The sequence below is a fragment of the Mustela lutreola genome, chromosome 9 (assembly GCF_030435805.1).
Source record: "Mustela lutreola isolate mMusLut2 chromosome 9, mMusLut2.pri, whole genome shotgun sequence".
Lineage (NCBI taxonomy): Eukaryota > Metazoa > Chordata > Mammalia > Carnivora > Mustelidae > Mustela > Mustela lutreola.
The window spans coordinates 111,415,914-111,435,837 of NC_081298.1; the positions used below are offsets into that span (position 1 = coordinate 111,415,914).

The 19,924-nt window shown below is 46.4% G+C and overlaps 1 long non-coding RNA gene across 4 annotated transcripts; it reads left to right on the plus strand.

Annotated features, from left to right (window-relative positions):
• Positions 1-1,940: 1,940 nt before the first annotated feature.
• Positions 1,941-18,975, plus strand: LOC131840479 (uncharacterized). 4 transcript variants are annotated; one of them, XR_009357363.1, is made up of 5 exons: positions 1,941-2,806; positions 9,721-10,392; positions 13,144-13,230; positions 13,921-14,084; positions 17,076-18,975. It is a non-coding gene; the product is annotated as an uncharacterized LOC131840479 (long non-coding RNA). The 4 variants fall into 4 exon arrangements; XR_009357364.1 differs by lacking the exon at positions 1,941-2,806 and adding an exon at positions 7,113-8,969; XR_009357365.1 differs by lacking the exon at positions 1,941-2,806 and having other exon boundaries at positions 7,119-9,946; positions 10,231-10,392.
• The last annotated feature ends 949 nt before the right edge of the window (positions 18,976-19,924 follow it).

Below are 19,924 nucleotides of genomic sequence, written 5' to 3' on the forward strand. Positions count from 1 at the left end.
CCTGCTCTCTGGGTTTCCTGGACAGGAGTCAGACGCTGGTTCACAGAGACCCCTCCCCGCCAACTGCAGGAACACACCCAGTGAGCTCCACGAGTGGTGGTATTATGATGGTGATGACGATAATGATGTTTTGGAATTTTTAAAGATTTTACTTATTTGATAGAGAGAGAGTGTGTGTACGAGCTGGGGGAAGGGAGAGGGCAGAGGGAGAGGGACAAGCAGACTTTCTGAGTGTAGAGCCTGACATGGGGCTCAATCCTAGGACTCTGAGATCATGACCTGAGCCTAAGGCAGAGACTTAACCTATTGAGCCATGCAGGTGCCCCTCCATGAGTGGTGTCATAGGGAGAAGCCCATTCTCTCTAGGATTGAGGCAAAGGAGGAAGCAACCTCCTGCTGAGATGGGATGGGGACAGTTCGTTGAAGGGCTCGAAGTCTGAAGAAATCCCTTCAGAAATTTCTTTTCTTTCTGCTCATTCTGACCCTTCTATTATTCTTGACTTGGCTGAGGGTTCTAGTTTTCTGAAACTTCCTGTGGCTTTCCCTGGGGGGTTGCCTTCTCACCTCCGAGCAAAATGAGGGCTGCCTGCCAGAATGATGCAGACAGCCGTGGCCTTGGGCACCGAACGCAGAGTCCAGCTCCAAAGTGTTGTTACCTTGCCTTGAGTTTAAAGACGACATCTGCGTCTTGGAGCTGTCATGAGAATTACATGACCAGATGTGTGTGAGGGTGAGCGCAGGGGCTTACAAATGCAAGATTTCCTAATACAGAGCAAGGTCTGCCGAGGCTCCTTAAAAGTAGGTTCTCTTTTTTGTAATCTGTTATTAGATGCATTCAGATTCATGAAAGAATTTTAGAAAATATAAGCAAGTGGAAACAGGAAGATTCTCAGTCCCACCATTCAGAGCAACCACGTTACTCTGATGCACACACCCTTGTAGTTGTCACTTCATGCAAAGGATTGGGCTATTTTCCCCCACTGTTGCAAGCACGTGGAACACAAGATGATGTTGCATTTAAACCTAACATCACAAAAACTTCTCACCTTATTTCAGTGTTTGTAAACCTAGAGTTTGTTTTTTTCTTTTCAATTGAAGTTTTTGGTTATGAAACCATGGTTCTAAAGATATTTTTATTTATTTATTTATTTAAGAAAGAGATAGAGAGCACAAGTAGGCAAAACAGCAGGCAGAGGGAGAGGGAGAAGGAGGCAGAAGGAGCAGCAGGTTCCCCCCTGAGCAAGGAGCCTGATGTGGGCTCGATCCCAGCACCCTGGGATCACAACCTGAGCTGAAGGCAGTCACCTACCCAACTGAGCCACCCCGGCACCCAAACTGTGGTTCTAAAGCTGAAACTGTATTATAGCTGGGTGTGTATGTATAAGTAGCAATCCCTTTCCTCCCCTACTGGTTCCCTGCTTCTAACCACTTTATTTGCTGGTGATTGCTTTCTGGTGCTTGTATAATTAGCATTTTCCCTTCTACACTAAATATCTGTACCTTGCTGTGTTTTCATTGAACAGTATATCCTGGAGACCATTCTGTACGCGTCGAGTTTTTCCTCCTTGCTTTTTATGGCATTGCATGGCTGTATTTTAGTTCATTCAGCCAATTTCCTAAACAATGGACATTTAGGTCCTTTTCAGTTTTGTACCATTACAAATAATGCCACAATGAATGACCTTGTATATACGTAATTTTTTTTTTTTTTTTTTTTTTAAAGATTTTATTTATTTATTTGAGAGAGAGACAGTGAGAGAGAACATGAGCGAGGAGAAGGTCAGAGGGAGAAGCAGACTCCCCATGGAGCTGGGAGCCTGATGTGGGACTCGATCCCGGGACTCCAGGATCATGACCTGAGCCGAAGGCAGTCGTCCAACCAACTGAGCCACCCAGGTGCCCCCGTAATTTTTTTTTTTACAAGAATTTATTTATTTTTTGAGAGAGAGTGCCCATGTGAGAGAAGGCCCGAGCAGTGGGGAAGGGTTGAGGGAGAGGAAGAAGCAGACTCCCCACTAAGCAGGGAGCCCACTGTGGGACTTGATCCCGGAACCCTGGGATCATGACCTGAGCTGAAGGCAGACCCTTAACCAACTGAGCTACACCCAGGCGCCTGTAAACGTAATTTTTAATGGTTACAGAGTACGCTTAACTTCACCTGACCATCACTTTTCAAAACTTGTCTTCAAACCCCATCCTCTGTCTTCCTGCTCTGAATTCTCTCTGCCTTATTCTGAATTATACCTTGGTGACCCTGACCGCAGTCTCCCCCGCACCCTGAACTTGAGGCCTACACATGAGAATCTCAGCTTCCCTGGGGTCTCAAACTGGTTCTTCCCCAGCTCTCATTTCCCCCCATGGACCCAGACTGAAATGCCTGCAGGTACCCACCGATCTCCCCACCCGCTTGCCTGGCTTCTTTCTGGAGCAATTTGGAGAGTTTATACACGTTTATCATTCCTTGATTGCTTTTGCTTGTTTGTTTGCTTGGTTTTACTTTTTATGATGAAACAGGAAAAGAGAAAGAATCAGACAGTGTAGACATAATAACTTCTCTCACCTAGATTAAAAAATTGCTTAAATTTTGCCATATTTGATTCATCTATGTATATTTTTCCTGAGCTATTTTAATTTTTTGTTTTGTTTTGTTTTAGGTAGGCTCCATGCCCAACGTGGGGCTTGAACTCAGGATCCTGAGATTGGGAGTCGCACGCTCTACCAGCTGAGTCAGTCAGGCACCCCCTAAAGCTATTTTAAAGAAAATTATAGACATCACGATGCCTCCTATCTAAATACAATACAGAAAGTAAGGACATTCTCCAAAAAACCATTCCACACCTTTCAATAATAAACAGTAATTTTTCAAAAGTAGACTAAGTCCCTAGTTTCTGACACCCAATATTGATTCAGATTTCCCCAGTTGTTCCAAAAATATCTTCAATTATATTTTAAACCAGGATGCAGTCAAATACCACAGACTGCGTTTGGTTGTTATATCTTTTTTATTTAAAGCAGGTCTCTCCTCATTTCTTTTTTTGTCATCAAATTGATTTGAAGAGACTTGGCCACTTGTCTTGTGACAATGTCCTGCATCCTGGATTTGTCTGATGGCTTCTTCATGATGTCACTGGTCTTGTTCCCTTTATGCCGTGTCTCTTTGTCTCTTTTTCTTTTTTTTTTTTCTTTTTTTTAAAGATTTTATTTATTTATTTGAAAGAGAGACAGTGAGAGAGAACATGAGAGGGGAGAAGGTCAGAGGGAGAAGCAGACTTCCCATGGAGCTGGGAGCCTGATGTGGGACTCGATCCCGGGACTCCAGGATCATGACCTGAGCCGAAGGCAGTCGTCCAACCAACTGAGCCACCCAGGCGCCCCAAAGAGCCCGATGCGGGGCTCGATCCCAGGAAACTGAGATCATGACCTGAGCCGAAGGCAGTGGCTTAATCCACTGAGCCACCCAGGCGCCCCTGTCTCTTTTTCTTTTTTAACTTCTGTTTGCTCCCTGTAGTTTCTTTTGGTTTTGATCTCTTTCCCACAAGAGGTTTTCCTCTAATGAATCCTAGGTTGATTGGAATCCCTGCCAATTGCTGATTGTTTACCTTACTGTGAGTCTTGCAATTATCAGCTGGATCCTATCCTCACATGTCCCCTGATGTCAGTAAATCTCATTCCCTAAGAAGATGCATCCAATTTCCTGCCTGGAGGGTGTACACCTGAGAGCCAATGGGAGAAAGGACTTTGGGCTTTCAGCATTCAACACTTAAACATCCTTCAGATGCCCTGTGTTCCAGCTGAAAGTCTGGGTCTTGTTTCTCAGGCCAGAGGCCCTCTATTCTTTCCAGATAATAGACCTCTAGCGTTCAGCTGGGGTAGGTAGCGGGAAGACCACCTCCCAGGAGAGGGAACCTGGGGGTCTAAATGCCTTTTTTTTTTTTTTTTTTTTTTAAGTAATCTCTGCACCCAACATAGCTCTGGAACTTACGATCCTGAGATCAAGAATCACATGCTCTATGAACTGAGCCAGTCAGGAGCCCCTCCAATTGCTGCTGCTGCTTCTGCTGCTGCTGCTGCTGCTTCTGCTGCTGCTGCTGCTGCTTCTTTTTTTTAAGATTTTGTTTATTTGCCTGAGAGAAAGAGAGTCAGAGAGAGAGGGAGAAGCAGACCCTGCTGAGCAGAGAACCCAACATGGGGCTCGATCCCAAAACCCCAGGATCACAATGAGCCTAAGTTAGATGCCCAACTGACTGAGCCACCCCAGTGCCTCCCTCCAACTGCTTCTTAAACAACTTTTTCACCCATCCTGCTTTTGGCTCTGCTTTCACCATTATTACCCACGGTACCTATTGCTGCCAATCCCTGGGCCTTGGGGGTGTACTATAAAGGGGATTCCCATTTGTTTGGGTTTTTTTTCTAACTGTTGACTTAATTTTGGCTTTCTTGGAGCTGCCTAAACTGCTCAGCACTTCTCTGTCTGCTTTCTGGCTTTCAAAATATTGTTGCTGCCATTTCCTCTTCTGTCTCCTCTTGGCCCTTGTGGGTTTTCATCTTTTCCAAATACCTTTACTGATGCTTTAGAGGTATGGAAGGAGGAAGCAGGAGTGATATATGTATCTATCCGCCAGCTTTATCCAGCATTTGATTTAGAAAAAATGCTTGATCAGTCTGATGAGAATTTTGTTTGTGGAAGACTTGCCCCCAGCCAGAGCAGGGAGGGCCCCTGGGTGTTCAGATATGGGTGAGGGTAACGTGAAGAGAAATTGACCAGGACTGCACTGAAGAGAGTTTTGAGAGAATTCTGTGATGACTGGAGCTCCAGCAGTTATCTTGTGTTATGAAGTAACCTTGAAGAGGGCACAGAAAGAGAGGAGTCTGGGTCTAATAACACTGCGATGCTCCCATATCAGTTCTGCACTATTTATCGCTGGACTTTTTTTTTTCTTTTTTAATGTACATAAGAAATTTTTTTGTTTTCCCCCATCTATTTTATCATAATAATCACTTATCACATGGCAAATACTCTTTTTTTAAAAAAAAGATTTTATTTATTTATTTAACAGAGAGACAGCGAGAGAGAGGGAACACAAGCAGGGAGAATGGGAGGAGAAGCTCGGTAGGGAGCCCAATGTGGGGCTTGATCCCAGGACCCCAGGATCATGACCTGAGCTGAAGGCAGACTCTTAATGACTGAGCCCCCCAGACGCCCTGGCAAATACTCTTCTAAGTGCTTGGCTTATATACTACTTTAATATTTATACCACAAACCCTATGAAACCAGTACTGTTACTGTCCCTGGTTGACACCTGAACAATGAAGCACAAAGAGATGAACTAACTGGCCTAAGGCCACATAGTCAGTAAAGGCTAGAAAACAAGGCAGTCTGGGCTTGTAAGCACTGTGCTCTGTTATCGAAGCACGGCCAAACCCAGTCCTCACTGACGTCCCGAACTCTGCCACCCACCACAGTCAGCCAGTATTGGCGAATGATAGTTCTAAGATAGGAGGCCCGCCCCTGGACCCCCCACGTCATCTGTCCCCTGACATTGAAGTGAATGAAGGAGGTTTCAGAGCTTCTGGGTGCGACCATCTATGGTGCAAGCAAAGGCTGAAGGAGAAGCAGAGGCTGCAGGAAGGAGCCCAGTGACCTGGCAGGGCTGGGAGATGTGGGCTGCAGCACGGGCAAAAAGCCCACAGCACACCTGGCCCCTTTCCCCAAATGAATGAGAGGAAGGTGACAGAGACCTGGTAATCATGTCTACGAAGCATTTCCATCATTTAGCATCTTTTCCTCAGCACCGATTCCCCAGTGTGGGCTTTGGTACATCTTGACTTCCTTTAAATAGAACTGATGAAAGAATTCTTTAGCCAAGGGCTGCCTGGGTGGGTCAGTGGGTTGAGCCTGTCTTCAGCTCAGGTCGTGGTCTCAGGGTTCTGGGATCAAGCCCCGCATCAGGCTCTCTGCTTAGCGGGGAGCCTGCTTCTCCCTCTATTTCTGCCTGCTTCTCTGCCTACTTGTGATCTCTCTCTGTCAAATAAATAAATAAAATCTTAAAAAAAAAAAAGAGTTCTTTAGCCAATTTCAGAGGCTTTACTAGTTATGAATAAAGAGAGCAGCCTAAATTCTGCTAAGTCCCCAGTAGGTAAAATTGGGGACCAAATTTTAAGATATTAATAAGAGTGCTTGGTGCCATAAAAGTGTCTTTATTGATTAAATTAATCAAAGATAATAGGCATAAAGTATTGAAAAGGGAGATGAGTGCGCGCTAGACGTTAACTCTTGATGAGTGAGGAGGCCTGGGAGTGCAGCATTCTCAGGAAGCTTAGTGAGAAATTTGGGCTGTTCCTGTTATTGCCTGATCTCTCTGAAACTTGCAATACTTGGGGATATAAATTCCAGTCCTTGGTCCCCAAGCTGACTGTAAATAAGCCAACCTCAAGGACACCTTTGCAAGCTAGAAAGTGCTCAAGGCAGAGTGTGAGTTCATGTAATTAGCTGTGATTTGTGGGGGCTGTTAGTTCTCCCTGGGTCCTGATGTGGCTTTCATGGGCCTTCCTCCTGGTTACAGAAGTAAGAAGAGTAGCGGAGGCTGGGCTTTTTGGGAGACCCCATGAGTAGGGTATGGATCAAAAACACCATTTTAAACATGTACTACTAGTAGTACTACTACTACTTCTTCTTCTTCTTCTTCTCTTTTTTAAGATTTTATTTATTTATTTGAGAGGGAGAGAGAGAGTGCACGGGAGAGAGAGAGTGCACGGGAGAGAGAGGGAGAGAGAATCTGAAGCAGACTCTGAGCTGAATGCAGAGCCTGATGTGGGGCTCAATCCCACAACCCTGAGATCGTGACCTGAGCCAAAACCAACAGTTGGATGCTTTTTTTTTTTTTTTTTTAAGATTTCATTTATTTGGGACACCTGGTTGGCTCAGTGGATTAAAGCCTCTGCCTTCAGCTCAGGTCATTGTCCCAGGGTCCTGGGATCAAGCCTCACATCAGGCTCTCTGCTCGGCTGGGAGCCTGCTTCCTCCCCTCTCTCTGCCGGCCTCTCTGCCTACTTGTGATCTCTGTCTGTCAAATAAATAAAAACTTTTTTTAAAAAGATCTCATTTATTTATTTGACAGAGAGAGAGACAGCAAGAGAAGGAACACAGCAGAGGGAGTGTGAGAGGGAGAAGCAGACCTCCTGCTGAGCAGAGAGCCCGATGTGGGGCTCGGTCCCAGATGCTGAGATCATGACCTGAGCTGAAGGCAGATGCTTAACGACTGAGCCACCTACAGGCTCCCTACCCACCCCCCCTTTATTTTATTTTAAGATTTATTTTAGGGAGAAGAGAGAGAGAGAGAGAGTATACAGGGAGAGGGGCAGAAAGAGAGGGAAAGAGAGAATCTCAAGCAGACCCCAGCTGAGCATGGAGCCCGACATGTGGCTGGATCCCACAACTCCGTGATCATGATCTGAGCTGAAACCAAGAGTCAGATGCTTACCCAGCTGAGTCACCCAGGTGCCCCTTCCCTCTTCTTAATAAAGACACAAGATAATAAAGCACATGGGTCCTGCATTTGGAATGCAAATCTGCCTGCAGAACCACATCCTGGCTGAGCTGCTTGGGAGGAAACAGTTACAGCAGCTCTCGCCAGAAGATTCCTTCTAGAAGATTCCCCAGGAGAATCTGTGACCACAGCACTTTCCTTTTGAATAGGGGTGGGTGGTGATGGCCTGGGGGAGATCCTAAGCCAAAGCTAGACTGCCTGAAGAAACAAATTGGTGTTCCCATGAACACTTGCTGAAAAGCATCCAAATTGGACTGTCAGAGAAAATGCAAGAAAATGATAATATAAGCGAAATCAATCATGGTTTCAGATAGTTTTGGAACCTGGGAAAGAAGTCCTATGAATGCTGGTCTGAGAATTGTTCTAATAGCTCACCAAGTATTTGTTAAGTTTTTGAATCACCTAAGACCAACAGGCTTTCTGAGGAAGGAACAAAGACTTTGGAACAGACAGTTCTGAGAAAGTCATAGACCTGCTCCACGGAATCTAACCGGCCTTATTCACGGGAGTTTGATAAACAACCCAGCAGCCTTTTCTTCTCGGCTTTCATTTTCTCCCTTCTGATCATTCCTGTATTTCATGACTTCTAGTTCCTTCATTCACTTTTACCCCCGAGGATAGGGTCATGGAGCAATCAGGGATACATTCAGGAACAGAATATTAAAGGTGCCATCCTTGTTCTGCGTTAAAGAGAGACCATCATAGAGCCATGGAAAATGAAGCAAATCATTCACCTAGGACGGCTCGGAATAGATCATTCCCCCGGCTCTGCACCCATCCTCCGTAAATGAATCCAGTGCTTTTCTACAGGATTTTAAAAGATTTTATTCCTAATCCATTTTTCTCCCTAGAGCTTTGGAAATATGGCTCTGTAATTTAATGATTACAGGAGATGAGCAAAAGAATGAACTAAATAGGATAACATCAGCTTGCCTTGTAATGAGGGGCCAAATTTTCCAAATATAGAGCAAAATCCAATTGTGGGGCTATTGTTTATGATTCCTCCTTAACAGTGACATGAGAGACCCTGTGGGAACACATACAGCACCTTTCCCACACAACGAGCCTTCCCCTTGGCTTGTTAGAGAGTTTGGAGAGAGAAGCCATAACGATCAATTTCTCTAAATCACCCTCACTGCCCTGGATAGCAGTGGCTTTGTTGATGGAACAAGACATCCCCGAAGCAATGAACAATAACCACGAGTTAGCAGGAGAGACAGCAAGCCCCTGAAACATCAGGGGATTTTCCTGTGGCTGATAAAAAGTAAGAGTTAGAAAGTGTATATATGCTACATCTTCTTTGTCCATTTATCTGTCGATGGGCACTTGGGCTGCTTCCATAATGGAGTATCCTGGATTAAAACCCGGAATAGGAAGGGGACCTTACCAGAAAGACGGACGAAATGGGAATCAAGTCTGCAGGTAAGTGAATAGTAATGCACCAATGTTAATGTCTTAGATTTGACAGATGCACCCTGGTTTGGTAATAGTTTAGTTAGCCTTAGGGGAAACTGGGGGACAGGCATATGGAACTCTGTTCTCTGTACTTCATTGCAACTTTTCTGTAGATACAAGTTTATTTCAAAATATAAAGCTTATGTTAGGGGTGCCTGGGTGGCTCAGTCTGTTAAGCGTCTGCCTTTGGCTCAGGTCATGATCCGGGGGTCCTGGATTGAGCCTCGTGGGGGCTCCCTGCTCAGTGGGGGATCTGCTGCTTCTTCCTCTTCCACCCTCCCTCCAGCCCTCCAGCTCATGCTCTCTGTCTCCCTCTCTCTCAAGCGTGTTCTCTCAATAAATACATAAATTCTTTTTTTTTTTAAGTTTGTGTTAAAAAAAAAAAAAAAGTGAGGGGGTGCCCGGGTAGCTCAGTTAATTAAGCGTCAGACTCTTGATATCGGCTCAGGTCATGATCTCAGGGTTGTGAGATCGAGCCCCATGGGGCTCAGGGCTTAGCACTGAGTTGGCTTGTCCCTCCCTTTCCTCCTCTGCCCCTCCCCCTGCTCAAGTGTACCCCTCTCTCTCTTCCTCTCTAAAATAAATAATTTTTTTTTTTTTTTAAGGCCACATTTTCACTGGCTACTGGTGGGAGCGTCAATGAGGGCAAGTGTTCTGACGCTACTCATTTAAGGCTTTAGAAGCGCGCAGGCCCACTGACCTCTACCTTCACTCCCAGGAATCCCTCCTGAGGAAGAGTCCGGGGTATTCATCCCAGCAGTCTCTGTAATGGGGACAGTTGGCTTCAAGCTAAGAGGCTAACATCGGGACCCCAGGAACAATGATGATGTAGCCACACCAAGGAATATGCCAAGGTCCCAAAAGCAAGGTGAAGAAGTAAATGTGATGAGGGAAGACTGTCACCATATGTCATGGAGTGGAAAAAGCCGGCCACAAACTATTCGGTATGGTGTCGGGTGTCTCTCTTTTTTAATCTGTGCCCGCTTACGAGGATGGTTCACCAACACATCAAGAGTGGTTTTCTCTAGGTAGATGAGATTGTGGGTGCTATGATCTGGATTGCGTCCCCTTTAAATTCACATGTTTAACCAACTGAGCCACCCCGGCAACCCTTAAAGCACTGAGCTCGGGATGCAACTGACTGCATTTGGAGATAAGGCCTTCGGGGAAGCAACTAGGGTTAAATGAAGTCCTAAGGGTGGGGTCCTGATTCTGCCTCTGGAATCAGGCCTTCGAAGAAGAGCAGTCTCTCCTTCCCGGCACCTGCACGTGCATCATGTGAGCACAGAGCTGAAGGCAGCTGTTTGCAGGCCAAGACGAGAGATCTCACCAGAGCCCAACCACGCTGGCACCCCGGTCTCCAACTTCCAGCTTCCAGAGCTGTGAGAAAGTAAGTACCTGTTGTTTCCAGCACCCAGTCTGTGGTATGTTGTAATGGCAGCCTGAGCTGACTAAGACAGTGGGTATCCTGAGTTTTTTTGGTTTTGCTCTCTTGCTTTTCTGTAGTGAATAGGAACTGTTTTATTCTTGGGAGAACAAAGAATGTGGTAATTGTATTCTTAGAGTTTCACTTTACCACTGACAGAAGGAAACACAACTCCCCAGGTCTCCTTCAGGGATAGTGTTGGCGATCATTTCCTCATGGAGTCAACCTGCAGTGGGGCTCTTTACGTTTCACTCTTGATCTAGGGGTTGTGAGTTTGAGTCCCATGTTGGGAGTAGAGGTTACTTAAAAATAAATTTTTTTTTTTAAGATTTTATTTATTTATGTATTTGACAGACAGAGATCACAAGAGGCAGGCAGAGAGAGAGGAAGGGAAGGACACTCCCCGCTGAGCAGAGAGCCCGATGCGGGGCTCGATCCCAGGACCCTGGGATCCTGACCTGAGCCGAAGACAGAGGCTTAACCCACTGAGCCACCCAGGCATCCCTAAAAATAAAATCTTAAAAAACAACAACAACAACACACATCTGTGTATATTAACTCAGCTGACTACCGTAGAAATAAGCAAGCAGGTAATATACCTCATGGGTGAGGTTTGGGGAGGTTATGGGACTTGCCAAGGTCACGTGCCTTGTGGAGGTGAAGCCCGGCCCTAGACCTCTTGACTCTAAGCCCCGTGCCCCTCTCTGTTCTCGGTTACTGCCTGTCCAGCTCTTTCTTTTGCGGCAGTCCTGGGCCATCTCAGGAGTAAGATTTGGAGAGCTGACTCAGTCCTCCAGAGTCCCACCCCAGGCAAATTTTGGTCATCATAAATTTCATACTGGAGACAGAAGGTTGTTACTTTCTTCCACTTCCATGCCAGCCATGACCTACTTCTGGGTCTTGTGTTTCCTGGAAACTCAAAAGGCTGTGCAAGCTTTGATGGAAGCTCAAGCAGGCAGCCTTGACCTCTCCTGTGCCGCACCTGGCCACAGAGGTGAAGCCTGGATACTGGGCTCCAGAAGCAAGGTGGCACGGTCTGAAATGGCTCTGCTGGAGCTGGAAAAGTCAGGATCTGTCAGTGTTGGGATCTGGCTTCAGATCTGTTTCTGTATTTGTTCTATATTGGCAAGTATGAGCTTGGATAAACTGAAATCCTCTTAGGGATTTTGCGTTTTTGCAGTAGTGAATGAGCAGTTGCAAACATAGGCACTGTTTTCTAGATTCTTCTTTTTTTTTTTTAAGATTTTATTTATTTATTTAGAGAGAAAGAGAGTAAACCGGGAAGGAGCAGTGGGGGAGAACATCCAAATAACTCCCACTGAGCACAGAGTACATACATGAGGCTTGATTCCATGACCCATGAGATCACCACCTGAGCCAAAACCAAAAGTCAGATGCTCAACCAACTGAGCCACCCAGGCACCCGTATTTTCCAGATTCTTTGTGTTCATAGAATTAAATAAAAATTTAGGGGGAAAAAATTGAAGAAGCAGGAATAGTTTGTATTGGTATGGGGATTGGTACTGCCTTCTTTGAGTATGGAAGTTGAAAAATCAGCTTACTTATAAAGTAGGAAAATTTAAAAAACAACAACACCGACTTCCATGTGCAACGGACCTATCAGTGGTTGAAATGTAGAAGGCATCGTGCTAGGCTTATAAGAGATGCAAAGCTGAACACAAAAAGAATACCTGCTCTCAAGACGTGAGTAGTCCACTGGGGGAGACAGACGTGTACTCACATTTTTACAAACCAGGGCAGTCAGATTTCAATCCGAAATGGTGATTGGAAATGGGAGGGAAATTATTTTAACTGTCGTAATTGCTGTGGATTATCGCTGGCATCTGGGCCGGTCCAGGGATGCCGAACACCCTGCAATCTTGGGAAGTGTTCTGTACGAAAAAAACTTGTCTGGCTCAAAATGCTGAGTGTCTCAAGGGAGGATCCTGTGCAGGATCCACCAGGAAAACCCTGGGTGGAGAGGCTAAAGCTTCCAGACAGAGGACACTGAGCTGATGCCGACAGGTGTATGTACTGATAGGCAGAAAAGGTCACAAAGATATTTTAGTAGAGAGGCCAAGGTGAGCCAGTCCCAGAAGTGAGAACACACAGGCCAGAGTCTTAGAATGACACGCAATTCAAGGTTTGGGGACTGGAGATAAGAATGGAAATATAAAATAGGTCTTGAAGTGCCATGCTAAGACATTTGAACTCTATTTCCTGGAAGATCTTCCTGGAAAGAAGGTCTTTTTTTTTTTTTTAAAGATTTTATTTATTTATTTGAGAGAGAGAGAGGGATCACAAGTAGGCAGAGAGGCCGGCAGAAAAAGAGGGGGAAGCAGACTCCCTGCAGAGCAGAGAGCCCAATGCAGGGCTTGATCCCAGGACTCTGAGATCATGACCCGAGCTGAAGGCAGAGGCTTAACCCACTGAGCCACCCAGGTGCCCCTGGAAGGAAGTTCTTACGCAAGACAAGGAACAAGAGCCAAACTCCTTAGGAAGGATGACGCTGGGCACAGTGTGTGGAACGGGGCAGAGACAGCTGCTCCCCCACTTCTGGGGTCTGTGATTTACTCTACTTCACCTCTCTTAGCCTCGGATTTCTCATCTATGAAATACCTAGCGCACAGTTTAAATGAGACATTATGCAAAGCACCCAGCATGCATTGCATGGCACATGGTGGTAACAGTAACCATTTTTGTTTGTGGTTTCAGGCTTATTGGTTCCTGCTGCTACCACTCCCAGCTGCTGGCCCAGGAAGCTGACCACAGATGTACAGATTAGTGTGTCTTGGCACAAAGGTTTGTTAGCCACTGGCAAGAGGGATGGTTCTGGTCTTTCCTCCTTGAACTTGCTTTCCAATAGAGAAATAGAGGAGGCACAACTGCAGCCCGTACCATGTCACTGTCCCCAGATGGACTGTCCCTAAATCACAACGGAGGTCTTGAAGTCAACTGTTCAGGACCTCAGATGTCAACTTGCACCTCTGAATGAAATTGAGACCAGGGCGGGACTGGCCTGGCATCACGCATCTGGGCAGTGTGATCAGAGCTGAGACTGACCCACCTGTCAGGACCCCCAGCCCTTGCCTCCCTTGCTCTGTCCCTGGTGGAGTGAAGAGGGAGCTGTTGGCCAGTCAGTGGCCCTCTCCATGCCTTACTCTTATGTCTGGCAGGTGAGAAGACCTCAGTAGGACGAGGGGGACACCTCAGTCAGGGGGAGCAAGGACATCTGGAGGCCCTCTCTTCTAAACCCCTCCATGGCCACCCAGTATGTGCTGCCGTGCAGACTCAGGTTCAGAATCTCCAGCATGGCCTCCGAGCCCCCAGCAGCCTGTCCTGCCCACTCAGCCCATCTCTCTGCTCCCCTGCACACTCCGGCTGGCTTTCCCTGAAACCTTCCTGCGCTTTGCTGACACTGGGACTTTCTGCCTCTTGTTCCCGCATCATTTCCTCTCCTGACAGAAATCCTATGCCTCTTTCTCTGTCCAGCTCAGCTGTCCCAGCCCCCAGGAAGCCTTCTCCTGTCCCCACTTTGGGAAGGCCTCCCTCTGCTGCCTTGGAATACTTGGCCATGACCCAGGCTGTCCACCCTTGTGTTGCCGTGGATTGACTGGCACCTGCCATTCGTCTCTGGAGCTGTATGTTCCTCAAAGGTGAGGTCAGCATCTCAAAGATAGTGCTTTGGTTCAGTCTGACACTTTCAGAGCCTACCTTGCAGATCCTTGGCAATGATAAATACTTCTTCACCGGGATGAAATTTTTCTCTCCCCTGCTGTTTGGCACTTAGTAACTGGCCGAAAAGTCTTTGTTGACTTGATTTGAGGACTGAATGAAGAAAGTCTAGTATCGGGGAGGAATTTGTTCCCCCAATTATTTACAAGAAATTGCAGGGGCCTGAAGTTATAAATGAAATACGGGGAGCACAGCTGATGGCTCATGTGTCCCAGCTTCCCAGAGTAGCAGTGGTGGTCTTGCTGACAGCCACACTCAGAGGCTGGCCAGGCTGGGACTTTGCAGAGCTGGGGCAGGGGGCCAGGTAGGCAGGAGAGGGGAAGGAAGGCTTGGAAAAGCACAAGCTGCTGTATTTTTGGAGGGAAGCTGGCATTTTGGCTTGAACTTCACAATGCACTCTTCCAATATTTTCTCTCCTAAAGCCAATGATAGAATCATTAACACTCCTTTTTAAATTTCACCTGAGCAATTCTGAGATTTGATGACCAGTAAGTTGATGGCTTGGGAGGTTGCTCTAATAACTTTATTTTCACAAAATGAAAGAAAATGGCCCTGTTGTTGTTGTTGTTGTTGTTGTTAAACCATTATGTGGTTTTTCCTTTTCTTTCTTTCTTTTTTTTTTTTTTTTTTAAAGATTTTTTTATTTATTGGGGAGAGAGAGCGTGAGAGAGCATGAACAGGGGGTGGCAGGGAGTAGCAGAGGGACAGGGAGAGAGAGAATCCTCAAACAGACTCCGGCCTGAGCTGGGAACCCAACACAGGGTGAGATCCCAGGACCCTGAGACCATGACTTGCACCCAGACCAAGAGTCGGCCACTTAACCGATTGAGCCATCCAGAAGCCTCTTTGGGTGGTTTTTAGACAATTGCATGGTAGGTTAAGAGTCAGAGCAGAGCTGGAGATCCAATCTCCGCTCCTAGTTAAAGCCAACCCTCTCAGGTACTCCCGTTTGCTGGTCTCAAAGCTGGTGACTGAAGCTATCTTCAAGAGCACCATGGCATGCCTTGTGCCATCTTCTCAGGCCTTTGCCCTTCTTCTCCGAGGCTGTCCCCAGAGCATGCCTGAGGAGGATGGGTTAAGAAAGTGGCTGACTGAGAGCAACAGTGGAACCCCAGCAGTGGTCCTTACCTAGGGTGTCAGGCCTGCAAACACTCTAGGTGGCATTTTCAGCCACAGCCCTTCAGTGACTCTCCTGAGACCACCAGCGTGGCTGGCCAGAATTCTGGGTTTATGAAACCAAGGGAAGTGACTCAAGGTTCAGCTGGCTTAGGCTCCCTTTATCTGACCAATGGGCTCCTCACTGGCAGTGGGGAAAAGAAATGTGCTTAGATCATCAGAAACTGGCAGAGGTCACCAAGAGGTGCCTAGAGGCCAGAGAAGGAGCTGGAGGTCTGGGTGGGAACTTGGGGTGGGACTTCCAGCCTTGTGTCTCTAAGGACAAACCTGTTGAAGTTGACCTTTAAACAGCACTCTCTGATTTCCCGGCCAAACTGGCTTCTTCCCTCAGAACACTTGCCATGGACCGCAGCTGCATACCTCAAGGCTGTTGGAAAACGCCGTCTGTTCTTAAAAAATAATAATAAAAATTTAAAAATCCCTTTTTGAAGACTGCAGAGCCTCCCACCACCCGGAGCGAGTGTCATAGAACAAGCACAGGGTTTTGGGCTTGATTTCAAGCCATTAACTTAATGGCTCTGGTGCTTGGAAGCTCTGCGGAGGACAAGAGTTACCCTATTACATAAACATATTCATCCGGCTGAAAACATGTTATTGTTTTCTGAGTAATGGTCGTTTGAAGTAGTGTGTGTGTGCGTGTGTGTGTGTGTTTCCCTTACGATCGTCATGAATATTATTCAGGCGCCTTTGGAAAAGTGGTAACAACAGCCCCATGAAGCTCAAAGGATGACAGCATTTCCTTCCCTCCCGATCAGATCGGGTATTAGAATCATTGTGCCCAAGTTGAGGGCTGGTACCCGGCCATCACTGCTGAGAAGATAATTAGGAGATAATGTCAGTGGCCGAGAAAGTTGTCAGAGCCGAGTGGTCTCCCGCCACTCGCTGAGTGCTGAGTGTGGCTGTGGGGACAGCAGGGGGGGCAGAATCCTTAGTGCGAATAAATGTGGAGGGAGAGCCCGGCAATCCCTTCGCTGCTAAGGAGATGATCGCCTGGTGGCAATATTCTGCGGATGGCGTGTCCTACCAAACGCCCATCCCGTTCGCCCTGCTCCCCAAACTCCCGTGCGTCAGTATGGGCAGAGGCTGGCGTCACTGATATTACAACGCACAGCTGAGATAAGGAGGCAGCTAATTGAATTTAATTCAATTCAATTGGCTGAGGAGGCAGCCAATTTTGTGCTGAAGCTTAACTTCTGAATGGTAAATATTTTGCATTTGGTGCTCTTCTACAAACTGAGTGCCAATTGTTTTTGCAAGACAAATGGTTCCGTGGAAGGGCGGAATGGTGGGCAGAAATAGGAACAGCCCTCAGGGGACCCCGGACCTAGCCTTTAGCCCCTTTTAGTGGGTTGACCTGCTGTCCCGGTTGCCAGGGCTTGGTGCCTGGGGATGCACTCGTGACAGGGACCAGGGTCTTCGAGGCAGGCTCCGTGATGCAACTCTAGATCCAAATTTAGATTGACCAAAGTAAACAAAAACGCAACTCTCCCTCTCCACTGTGTGTGACAGCTAGTAGAACGTCTGTAATATGCGCGTGTGTGTGCACACGCCATTCTTATTTATGGAAATCCTGTTCCTTGAGGCTTTGGATAGGATGTGATACCACATATTTCTAAACTTTGTCACTGACGGTCAGTAGTTGGCTGTTTTGCTTGCGTTTCTCTTGGGTGTGGATTCTTCGTTCCCTCTTCCCTTTTGTCTCTCCTTCCTTCCCACCCTTATCTGTTCTATTTCAGAGCTGACCTGGGATGCTATTGCACATTTTCCTCCTGGGAAAAATAATTCACATTCATCTCTGACTGAGGACTTAGCACAGTACTTGGCCCATCCTAGATACTCAACAAGAATTTGTGGGATGAATAAGTGGAAAAACAAAAACAAAACAAAACACCTGTTGTAGGTTTGTCTTTTTCTCAAGGAACTAGACCACAGGGGTGACTCCAGTGCCTTTGGGTTGTCATGGTGACGGTTTGATCCACAAAAACATTATTCACCCAAACGGGGGCGTCTCCAGGAAGGTTATCCTTCTTCACTTGCACCTGGGAGTGACTGTCTAAAGGTCGTGGACCAAGGAGTGACACCCACTGCCACAGGGCTTGGCAGTTCACTTGGCTTCTTCATACTCAGAAGGGTCCTGTTACTTATGACGATGAATTTGGTGGCATTTTTCTTTGTAGTTCACACTTGAGAACCAAGGAATGAATACAGATACTCTCACAGGCCAGCCCCAGTGTGGGGTAGCCCCTGTCTGAAAACAGTCAGATAAAACAAAATTAATTATAGCAAGAAAATTTTAAAAAAGGAGTTCATTCTGCCAGAATGAACTCGATGAATTTATCATTACTGAGATTTATTTTCCTTTGAGAAGAAACACTTATCAGAGATGGACCTTGATGAACCAGCGCTGGAAAGTGATAACCGCTTGGTGACTGTGGTGAAGCCAGGGCGTAGGAGAAAGAGGAGAATTGTTAACTAAAGACAGAAATGCCGGTGGGATGTTTCCTGTATATATATTAGCCTTGGACTGAAAACCAGTCATTCTCCAGGGGTCCAACGTGGACCTTGTGGGGAGGAGAATGTATATATATTTCCTACAATTATTTATATTTTTTTAAAAAAGGAAATATTCCTCTTTTTTCTATAAAACCTTATACAATTTTAAAATATTACAAAAGTAAATAAAATCCAAGGTGTATATCCATGTAATCTTATCTTGTAGTAGTGACCGCATTGAGAGGACACTGGTCCTGCCATATCCCTGGGGAGGGGCCCTCAAATCACCTGAAAACAGGTCTCATATGCACAGCCCACGCAAGGGGCAGTGAATGTCCCTATAGACCCATCTGTGTGGGGTGATTCTGAGGGCTCTCAGGATATGGAGTCCCAGGGGGGCCCATAGCCCCCCTAGACCCACCCTTGGTTGGCTCGGCCCTCCCAGTCTCATTACTCTTTCTGTTCTTCCCAAGGTCATCTCTCAGATAAAGTGCGTGCACCCAAATGCTTGCCTCATGGTGTGTTTGGGGAGCCCTACTGCTTTCTAACCATCTCCTCAATTTATACTGTCTACACCCAGGATCAGGGAAGAGTCATGGCTGGGAGGTATTCCTGCCTTTTTTACCTCATTCTTTTCTGTCCTACCCAAGCCTTTCTGGTCCTCATCTCTGTGTTCCTTTTGCTGCTCAGCTCTCTAGTCCAGAGTTCATCTCTCTTCTCACGGAATCACATTCCCACCCAACACACCTTTTCTTCCTTCCTTCCTTCTTTTTTTGTAAAAAGGCTTTACTCACTTATTTGAGAGAGAGAGAGATAGCAAGAGAGAAGAGCAGGGTGGAGAAGGAGAAGCAGATGTGGGGAGAGGAGAGGTTCCCAAACAGCAGATTCTGGACAGTCTTATCTCAGAAGCACACGGATCACATCCGCATGCACAGGTTTGCACTTTTGCGAAGCCCTCTGTGGTACCTTCACCATGTCTTGGGTAAGCATCAACAGACTGTAAATGTCTTGACAGCAGATGTAGATCTCACATTCCTGTGGTCTCCCCTTCTGCCTCCTAGCAAACCCCAGGGCAGGAGCTGGCTGCTGCCGAGCAGAGAGGCCTACTATAGTCAAGAGTCACCTCTCCTGTGCCCTTACCAGACAGGAGCACTAGAAAGGTTTCCCTGTGAACATTTGGTTTGCATCTCTTGGTCTGCATTCCTTGAATCTATTGACTTCTGAAGTTAAATGATAATTGCACATGTTACCAAGGATGTTATTTATTTATTTATTTAATTTCACTTTTAAAATATTTTATTTATTTGAGAGAGAGCACGCACATGGGGGTGGGCAGAGGGAGAGAGAGAAGCAGACTTCCCCCCACTGAGCAGGTCACCTGATGCAAGTCTCAATCCCAGGACCCTGAAATCTGGACCTGAGCTGAAGGCAGATGTTTAACCGACAGAGTCATGAGTCACCCAGGTGCCCCTATTTATTTATTTTAAATATTTATTTATTTATTTTAGCGGGGGTTGAGAGGGGGGATGGAGAGTCCCAAGCAGACTCCACACTGAGCACTGAGCCCGATACATGGCTGGATCCCAGGACCTCCCCAGACCATAGCCCTGGCTGAAATCAAGAGTCAGATGCTCAACTAACGGTACCACCCAGGCACCCCTAGAACACCTATAATTCTACCCCTTTATTCTCCCTTTTCATAAAACACGTAAAGTAAAATAGGAATAGAGAAGATTCTCTCACTAACCCAGAGTTAAATTCTGCAAGTTAATAATTAGGCACAAACCAAGTTAGACTTTTGTTTCTATGTGTATATTAAATGTAATATCTTTCCGTATTTTTCCGTATCTATTAGCCATCTGTCTGTCTGTCTATCTATCACTGTTTATCATCTTGATAGAAACAGAAGCTTATATTCCTGTACTCTCAGCAGTTCTCGTGTCCAGAACCCCAGGAGTTCCTACCACGCTCTCCCTTTTGTATCTGCTCTCAAAAAACACTCCATGGAGAGATATTCAGCATCCCTGGTCATTAGGGGAATGCAAATGGCAACCATGAGCTACCACTTCATTCTGATTAGGATGGCTGTTAA